Source organism: Papilio polytes, unplaced genomic scaffold (genome assembly GCF_000836215.1).
Source record: "Papilio polytes unplaced genomic scaffold, Ppol_1.0 DF823958.1, whole genome shotgun sequence".
NCBI lineage: Eukaryota > Metazoa > Arthropoda > Insecta > Lepidoptera > Papilionidae > Papilio > Papilio polytes.
The window spans coordinates 722343-733071 of NW_013525246.1; the positions used below are offsets into that span (position 1 = coordinate 722343).

General features: G+C 34.7%; 1 protein-coding gene across 1 annotated transcript in view; it reads right to left on the reverse strand.

The window, feature by feature from the left end:
* LOC106101675 (netrin-1-like) overlaps window positions 1-10723 on the reverse strand; it is a 97329-nt gene extending 86606 nt beyond the window's left edge. Inside the window, exon 1 of the mRNA XM_013280983.1 lies at window positions 10586-10723. The gene's annotated coding sequence lies outside the window, so the exon portion shown is untranslated. The remainder of the gene's footprint in view (window positions 1-10585) is intronic.
* Between the last annotated feature and the right edge of the window lie 6 nt (window positions 10724-10729).

Consider the following 10729-nt stretch of genomic DNA (forward strand, 5'->3'; position numbering starts at 1 on the left):
GTATTATATATAAAAATAAGAGAATAAAGATATATGATAGTAATTATAGCATAAAAACAAGTATTTTATTCCTCCAAAATGTAATAAAACATGCAATTATGCGATCTAAATCAGATGTATCTTAATTATTGACTATTGGATAGGCTATAAGGCGACGTATTTTGTGCCTAATTTATTTCCACCATTTTGGCGCTGGTGGTTGGAGTGGGTGCCGTGGTGAGAATTAGAACTAATAATAGATATAGATTAAACTGCCAGTATCAACAAACGCGTTTAAATTGAAAAAAATAGAAGCACCTATGTATTTATTAAAGAGATCAGTGAGAAAATAAGTCTCCTAACGTCACAGATACAAAGATCTGTAAGTTTTTTTTTAAGTTAGCACACCAGTTTCGTCCGTAATGCCAGTATGCGCCCTTACAGTAAAAAATAAACGTCCCACGTGTACGGAAGTCAAGCGACACGAATTACGTTGTAATCAGTTCTTGCACGTGGGCGTATAAACCTGCCTAATTTCTTGCCTAGATATTATAACGGTCTATCTAGATTAAAATAACAGTTAAATTAGTTCTCGCACTACTGTTTCAATGAATTAACTCGAATGCAATCAACAATTAACAAGCATTATTGTATTAAATTTGTGTTCTGTTTGTATGTATGACTTTAGCAAAACTAAATAAGACATTTCAACTTGATTCTTACATCTATATCAAGCAATTATTAGTTAATTTACTTCATTAATATTTTCCATGGAGTAACGATTAAAATCACGATGTGTTCTTACACAATATGAGGGCAGGAAGCAATGAAAGTGAATCTTTATCAGGATGCCTGCTCCTGGGTGATAGAAGGCGACGTAGGTCTCATAAATCCTCCCCCAAGATAATAACTAGCGTGTAACTATAACCGGGCTATTCCGAGCCCACCGCCACTGACGCCCCTGTTACGATTTATGACGTGTTTTGTAACGACGTCGCCGGAGCTTTCATTACGCGAACTGAAAGTTCCAAAGCTTGGGGAAGCATCACTCGACTCAACGTTTTTACATTCTAATGGCGAACTTAAGTGGTCGATGCTGTTTGCTGTCTTTTGTTTAACGTTTAGCGAAAGCTTTTTTAATGAACGTAACGTGGCGTTGATTATTAAGGGATGTTTTTCCTTTGTTATACTTTGTTTAAATAATAGCAAAAAATGTTGTTTATTATGTAAAATGGTATATTACGTTATGAAAAGCTTTTAGCCTAAGGACTTTCGCTTTTAGTAGTTGATCGCGTGCGCAGATTATTAGCCTGGGTTTTAAGTACAAGTATTTAATTAATAGATTACTTGTAGATGTTACGCCCACAGTTTTGTCTTGACTGAAAGTACTGCGAGGTCTTAACTGAAATATTTTGTCCTATTTACGCGATCGTCGATTGTTTGAGTAACAGAAATTTATAAATAGTTTACATTAAAACTGAGGCCATTATAAAAAATATCACAAGGGTCCACAAATCCACAGGACTGTTTACATTGTAATACACCCCTCTGTGAAATACAATGCCAACAAACTGTGTTGTTTTTCTAATTGAAGTAAACAATAAGCTTACAAACAGTTGGAAACTAAAATATTTTAGCTTCTCACTAATTCTTTACTGATCCACTGTGTGGTCTAACTATGCCATAACTGCGACAAAGTACGGTCAGCGCCGCAGGACATGGCACTGATTGTGACAAAACACAAAACTAACACAAAAAATCTAACCTCAAAACTGGTCCCAGAGTGGGCGTGTGGAGCCTCCTTAAATCAATTATATTGTCACATTACCATTTACAATGACGTTAAACTACAAAACCATAACAATATCGATAGCCCACACGCTATAATCACCTTTAATGCATCCGGTATAAGATTTAAAATCGTTAAAATTATGCAAATATTTAGTAGCACAAAAACACACACTGTCAATCCCCCAGTGACGGAGTGACAGTCGCACAAACAAAATGAATGAATTATTACTTCCGCGACCCGCTTTCAATTGATACGACTAAATAAATGAAAGGGCATTAGAGTATTAAAATAATGGACTAAACATTACCGACTATAGATCAGATTAGGTCACGTAGGATCAATGAATTTACTGAACTTTTGCGTTTCAGACGAAAATTACTTGTACTTTTAAATGCATCAAACTTTATGGAAGCTCCATATCTGTTCAAGTGACCCACTATAAACGCGCGTCTTTTGAAATTACGAACGAGTTATATATTTTGTACAATTTAGGCAACAAAATTATTGATAATCGCATTTTTGCATTACCATAAACTTCCCACAACAAAATATAGTATATCAGTCACCACAAAGCGATGTCGGCGCTATTTTCGTTGGACGATAACAACCTAACGAAAGTGGACATAAATAATACAGCGATGAAAGCGCTTCGCTCGTCAACCAATTAATACAACGACATCTCGGCCGCGTGCAGCGCTCGCGTGTCACCGAATTAGAAACATACACTGCGTCACGCTGATCAATAAAGAATATAGACCACAGAACATTTTAACTCTTTGAGATAGTCTGATATATCATTTAACAGTGATAGAGCCCTCTTTAACATCATCGCACGAATGCCCGCCCGGTGGAACACCACGAACACATAAAAGACAGGCGTGAAGTGGACGTAATTCCAACTTTCGTCTGATTAGTGTAGTGTCTGAAGCCTAATTTTTGTCCCTTTCCTTTCCCACGCTTGTCTTCAGAGGAAGGGATAGAAAGGAAAAGTGCATTTGTCAGTAGAGGAGATGAACAGGAAGGGTAAATATCCTCTTTGTGTGTGTCTCCTGCTCTGTCATTTGAGGATGCGCAACGCAACTGCAATTGCTGATGTCTATGGGCAGCGGTCGCTTCGTAATTTCGACGAATTCAGGTAGCCGCTTGCTCGTTTGACGCCTTATGAAATAAAAAAAAAATGCTTGCAAATGTAACTTAATATTAGGTTATACCTTTCACACAGCTATACAAAAGAGAAAGTATCCAAGGTAATAATTGGATATTGCTTTTACACTAAACGTCTCAACGATATCGTTAGAAAAGGAATAAATAAATAATCTGTGCAGCGTCTGCTATCGGACACATAGAGGGCGCGTGCGGGCGACGGGGGAGGAGTTCATTCGCAATGAGGTATTCAAATGATGTTGATACTGGCACTCGCCTGTCGGGGATCATTAGCGTGAATATAAACACGTCAGTCGTGCGGACACGCTGCGCCGATGAGAACAAACAAACACGCACGCACCATCAGCATGCCGAGCATAATGCAAAAAAGACTGCCATATTGAATTAGCTGTGTAAATATTTAAGCATTTATTATCTGTGGAAACTATAAGTTTCAGACATAGATGAATGACCACAGAAGGTACTTACTATCTTATAATCGAAGGCCAAGACCTAGAAAGGAAATGCAATATGCAACTTGAATTGGTTTCGAATTGTGTGACAACACAATAATGTAAGCGGTCATGTGTTGTGTACTTCTGAAATTTATTTTTAAATAATTACATCTGATGTAATGTTTAAGATGTAAAGTACTAAAGAAATTTCTGAATGTAAAGCACATAATGCAAGTGAACACTAGTAGAGTCGAATATGGCAATTTCAAGACTAGACTGTTGGTCGCCGCGAGTCGCCCACGCCGCGCATTCCGCAAATACTATTTATGGTTAAACGTTCGGCATTGTAAAATAATTAACTTGATAATAGAAACGTTTTAAATCTAAAATATGGTTCATAAAAACAGCCTAAGTTGTTTCAAAGTAGATCAAGAGGTAAAAATTTCACCTTTATTAAGCTGTTAAAATTTTAGTTCAGGATTTTACGACATGGAAAAGTGGACAAATAGGCGATAGACAAACAGCCGTATTTCTCTTCCTGGACATAAAACAATCCGATACAAATATCTGAGCTTTATCAATCCCACACGTGGGCAAGGCAATAAAATAAATCTCGCGACCAACCGTAAACAACTACAAAACATCTTCTTAACACTAAAACATTGTAATAAAATGATTTTATCTCTTATTAGGGTTAGCACATTTCATCCTTATAATTAGTAATTTATTAGTCAGCTAGTTATCCCCAAAATTATTAGTAACAATGGTAAAATAAACTTGATTTTATGAATTACTAGATCAGCAAAACACATCTTACAATCCCAAAGAAATTTTTGCTTTATAATTATCCAGAAAAATATCCTGGTTGATTGTATAAAAGTAAATTTTTCACGAAAACAATAAAATAAAATATTTTAATGTACACCTTATTCATAAAGTACTGGCTTGTTGGTAAATTACTGGCAATCATCCAGCATTCGTTTAAAAGTAAAACGGTTGACAATTATGTGTCAGTAACCCTAAAAAAGAACGCGAGTCGAAATCACCTGAGTGATTAAATCATTTCGAAAATAATCGTCGGGGACGTTTTTTATTAGAACTTGGTATCAGCTTAAACGGCCAATTCCCTGTGACCTCGCGACTTGTTTGTTTTTTAAAACGATCAACAGAGTGCGCTACGTAAAAACTGGCGCGCTAACGACCCGCCTTTTTTCGGTTTTATGTGTTACCATATCGAAATTTGATACGTTTGTCAATAACAATTTAGCAGTGTTTCTCTAAATCTCTTTTGTTTATATGTAAACAATGCCAAAAAAAATATTTTATTATTTAACTTACTGTTGCTCGCGACTTCGCCTGCGTGTCATTAAAAAAATATAGCCTATGTTACCCACTGATAACGTATATTTTTAATGGTGAAAGACTTTTTGAAATCGGCGCACTAGTTTTTTAATTATTTCAATACATACAGAAATACAAAATTTTCCTCTTTATTATTATAAAGAGGAAAATTTTGTTTATTAGTAGAGATATATATTTTAATTTATCATTAAAATCATAATTTTGATTTTTAATCTATTTCTACTTGTGTGTTCTACTGTTGTTATAAATTTAATTTAGTTCTTGCTTATTAGTACATATAAAGTCGCATTTCAACACGTCTTTAAAATAAATCAATGGCTTTTAAAAAGTTTTTTTTTCTTAGTCTATGGTTAGACCAAACATTGTCTACTCTTGGAAGCGCGGGGTAAGTTGCGCGGGGCGCGGGGCAGGGCACCTACGCAACGCAGGAGACGATTTGTGGTCGCCGATCACGAATTACCATAAATTTACAAACGCTTTTAAACTAATTCTTTAAACGATTATGTTTGACAGTGCGCTGTTTTCTATATTTCAGTAAATATATTTTTCTTATCTTAATGGACACTAATATGAATGTAAATTAATTCTAACACATCTGTAATATATAGTTTTCCTTATTTTATTTATTAATTTAACAAATCAAGTGTGGTTGGTATTTTAAAACTATATGTCTACAAAATTTTAAACTATTATTAGAAGCATCAAATTCCTCGGTTGTTTTTTTCAAAAGGTGACCTACATATTGAGATATAAAATGTTTTTATTGACGTTTGGCATCGATAGATATGCATAGTGGTCACTAGTTTGTAGCCCAAAGTCAACTTTAATGTCCAATAATTGATCGAGGTGTGTGGGCCTGCACTATGAATAGAGCCAGCGTAGGTGTTGAAGATCGAACGAAACTCTTCCATGCAGAATAAACACAAATATCTGTAACAATGTGGTTTAGTTGAGTTGTAAATAATATTTAAAAAAATACTATAAAAACCCAGTTTTCTTATTAAAGTTACCCTAAGAGTGGACGCAAGACTTACTAAGATATCGCGTAACTGCTGTGCGATTGTCAATTGTTTCGGAGCAAATTCAACTGTTTACTTGCAAAACTAAAAATGGAATAGTGTACTTCCATGAAAGCTAACAAGAATCAAAGCACGACTAAACTGTTGGGCGATAGTTTAGTCTATGATGTGCGTGCGTCAAAAACTCAGTTAATGGTAATTAAACGGCCCATAGTCGGGAGTTTTAAAATATCAAAATTCTTTATTTTAACATCTTAGCACGAATGGGCCGGTACGCCCGGTGTAATGCCACGACCACACAGAAGACAGGCGTGAAGCGGAATTCCGCGTTTCATCTGATAAATGTGGTGCCGGAGGCCTAAATTTAGTCTCTTTTCCTTTCCACCCTTTTCTTCAGAGGAAAGGATGGGAAAGAAAAGTGCATTTGACGGTTGAAAGGTGAAGGGGAAATGTCCTCATTATGTGCTTCTCTTCCTCCGTCAATTAAGGATAGGCAACGCATCTGCAATTGCGGATGTTTATGGGCAGCGGTCGCTATCCATTTCTGTGGATTCAGGTGGCCGCTTGCTAGTTTGCTACCTTATATTATAAAAAAAAAATCTCTTATAATCAAATAAATTTTTATACTTTAGTAAAAATCATTTGTACACCTGAATTCATTATAAAATTTTCTCTAATTATGTCTAAAAAATTATGTTACTGAAATATAATTTTTTGCAGTAAACCAGTTTGAATAGAAAGTTAAGTGACAAGCTTTAACATCCCCGGCGCTAGTTTAACAACTTTAAAGCCTTTCATGTTGCCGCCTAATTAAACTTTTGCTTCCATTTGAAAAGCACGACTGGATATTCTCAATTGCAATGCAATTTGTATTTATAACAGTTTGTGGACAAATTACTATAAATTTAAACTAATTAACAACGTTAGATTAAATTGTTTTCGTTGTTTTAAATCAATTTTCAATATTTAAACAAAAACTTCTCATCATCCACTTGCCCTTATCCCTTACGGAGGGTCGGCACAATATGTGCTGCTCTTCCATACATCTCTATCAGCCGTCATATCTGAATCCACTCCTTTCTTAAGCATATGCTCTTTCACACAATCCATCCATACTTTCTTCGGTCTTCCTCTTCCTTTGTAGCCATCCACATTCAATCTCAACACTTTCTGGTTTATGTCCCCATCGTTTCGTCGCATATGTCTATACCACGCTAACCTTTTGCTTCTCAATTTCTCCGCCACTGGCGCTACTTTCAAACTTCCTCTAATGTACACATTCTTAACTTTATCCAATCTTGTCACACCACACATCCATCTTAACATACGCATCTCAGCCACATGCAATCTCCTTTCATCCGCAACTTTTTTAAACAAAAACTTCTATTTTATATTTTTAGCAATTTATGAAGTGTTTTAACAGAGATGATTAACGACATCCGGTTTTCACTAAGATGAAAATATCTTAAATTTTTTAACATTCTTTTTGCTGTATTAAAATGGAATATTTGAGAAATTAAGTTGTCGATTTACTTATATGATATTTGATTTTATTTGTTGAAAAATCGTATGTAAAATTATAATTCAAGTTGTTTTTTATCAGTTTTTTAATTTATGTTGTAAAGCACAAGTCAAACGACAATAACACCCATAAAGTTAAGGATATGCCAACACATCTGACTAAGTTTGGATCTTATAATTTGAAAATCAATTAAGAAATCTCCCAATTACCTTAAATGTAAACATTTATCGCAAACCAGGTGAATCATGTTAAAAATAATTTAAACCAGAACAAATCGTTTCAAATACGTTTTTTAATAATTCTTTGAAATCGCCAAGCTGTTCAAATAAGGCGCAGATTTAGAAACTTAGGCACTCATTATTGGTAACTTAGAACGTGTGGGCCGAGACTTACAAAATTGACGTGGAAAAGATTACAGTATGAACGGTCTCCTTCCCGTGTTCTTAATACACGAAAAGCTATAGACATAACCCTTGTTCCCGCAAAGGTGATGCGTAAATTCTCCCTTGCTAATAAAAGGAACGAATATTTGTTAGGGTTAAAAATGAATCTTATTTAAGTACACGTGAACACAGTACAGTAAATATTAAAAATAAGATCATAGGATATAATAGAACAGCTGTTTTAAGCATTTAAGAAATATAAATCGTTAGAAAATGGCACTAAAACCAGAATTTATTTCTAACTTAGAGGACATTTTTTCATTCTTTAACATATAGAAGCAGGCTTAGTTTTGAAGTTATCGCTCAAAAAGGGTACAAATTGTGGCAAATTCCTTTCTTATCCCCAACCTAAATTGGTCGATAATTGTGTTTTAAAAAAAAAATTCCAGAACCTTTATTATCAAGTAAGATAACCTGTGGCAAAAAATTCTTAATGTTTTGAGTCACTAAAAGCGCAGTGTAAAGAAAGACTTTCTAGAGAACTTTAGCCATGTATATATAAATTAGCTTTTGCCCGCAACTCTGTCCGCGTGGAATTAAAATAAACAAAAGTGAGTAGCCTATGTGTTATTTCAAACTATCCTCTACACCTACACCAATTTTTTTGGCTACAAACTCTAACAAACATCCATCCATCTAAACTTTCGCATTTATAATATTAACATGAAAGTATTATATAATATGTAACTATTCTATTTAGTATTATAGAGCGGAAAGATTTGTAGTTTTGGTTTTCTGTATGTATTGAAATAACTCAAAAACTACTGGGCCGATTAAAAATCTTTCACCATTAGAGATGTAATTCATCAGTGAGTAAAATAGGCTATATTTTTAATTTCACGCACCGAAGTCGCGAGCAACGGCTAGTGTAAGTAATTATTTTTATGCTACATTCAGTTAAATACAAAACCTACTTAACGTATCCAATAATTAGCACAAATACCACGACCTGTTTTCCGCCAAAATGGCGAAGCGACCGCTGCCCATAGACATCCGCAATTGCAGATGCGTTGCCTACCCTTATACGACCGAGGAGGAGACGCACATATTGAAGATCTTACAATTTACACTCTATTTAAGAATGAACAGAGTTATCAAAGATAGACAGTAAAAGAATGGACACAGAGTTTGTAGTCTTTGCTAAATTGTTATAGCGTTAGTCACCAATACAAACTACCTCGGGTCGTATCCCTTTATTGGTATAATTTCACTAATAGATATACGTCAGAGAATCGTTAGCATTTCCGCTTGTTATCAAAACCAAACAGCACCAAGATTCCTACGATAGTTTACTCTGACATATAATTTTATTGTTTCTTAGATAGTTTGTATGATGCACGAACATTATCTGCCCACATACGAAGTATGCAATTGTCTTCCACAATAGTTATTGGGTATCTTAAATTTTTAACGATGTGAACAGCTGTGAAGTAAATCAGAAAGACAGAAGTAGATAAATGAAATTTGCGACAACTGTGTAAGTACATTTTTATTACGGTAAAAAAACATTTTTTTTTTAATATGACACTATTGTTAAGCTTTTTTACGAAACAATAGAAGTTCCATAATATTTATTTGAAAAGATAATAATTTACCTATTGACTGGTCGAAGAGTATTTAACATTAAAAAGAAAACAAACTCTACATACAGATTAAATATAGAAAGATAATAAACAAGATTCATCAGCCGAGCGCGCCGCGTGCACGACTTGGAAAGAAAAAAATATAATCTAGTGAGAGAACTGATAACAAGAATATATGAGTTGTCAAAGAGTAGGCAAAAAGTAATTATTATTCAGACTGTTAAATTAAAACTATATCCATCCATCCGTCCATTTTAGTTCCTGGTCGTTTATTACCCTGGCAATATTATATACATTTAGAATTATAAATTTGGGTTTCGCTTAAATTTTTTCGTCATCTTTATGTTAAAACTTATACATCTCGCAATGCTTACGTGTCATTATTTATTATTTTAATTTAGTTTTTACATTAAAAGATACGATAAAAAGTCTTACATTTTTAGAATTATTTTACCTTTGGTACCATCTAAGTCATTATTTAATCTATGACAGAGAAACTGTTCTTATCGTAACCGAAAATAAATATTGAATGACACTCTGGTTCATAATAATTATACGACACTCGTTTACAATGACTTGGAAAACGAAATAAATCACTTTAAAACTTCAGCGGGTTTGGAAACATTCCAGTCTTGTACAAATTAAGTACAAATTAGGGAGTCCTGGGTAAAGATGTAGGAACTATAAGAGATAGAATTTATATAAGAGTAAAGGCTCTCATATTATTGGATCTTTGCTTAGTACCGAGTTTAGATTTATGTTTTAAATTAAGTTTTATCATAGATAGAGATATCTACCTCAATAGAGGAATACCTAAATTGTCACCAATGTCACTACGATTAAAAATTAATCTGTTTAAAATACTTGTAGGTAAACATTTTATTCTTAAGATATCATTTTAATAATAAAACAGGACAGACGTTCATCTACGTTGCATCTCAATAATGAAGTCGAAGATGTGGGCTCGTGCGATGTTGGCACAAGTTTTAGCAAACAATTGTAAGAAAACGACGATGGCATCAATAAAATATACAACATTGATTCAATACATTGTGAATACTGTCCGATACACATCAGTTGTCACCTCGTATCTAATTCTGGTCTAAGATTTAAGTCTTGAACATCGTATTATTTAAGACGTCGAAGTACATCCAGGCATCATTAACCTCACCGCTGAACTGCATGAAAGCTCCAATATAACCACTGTCATTCTGTTAGCTGCATGTTATAATTTAAAATCCAGCTTTTTGATTTTCCTGAAATACCATACTTTCTTCTTTGTTTTACCTTTGCATTCGTTGGCGTCGCGCGCGGTGGCGCGGCCCCAGGGCCGGTCGAAGTGGAAGGGCTTGCAGCGCTCGCAGTCGCGTCCGGCTGTGTTGTGCTTGCAGTCGCAGGCTAGCTGCTGTGCCCCCGCGCCAGCGCCTGGAC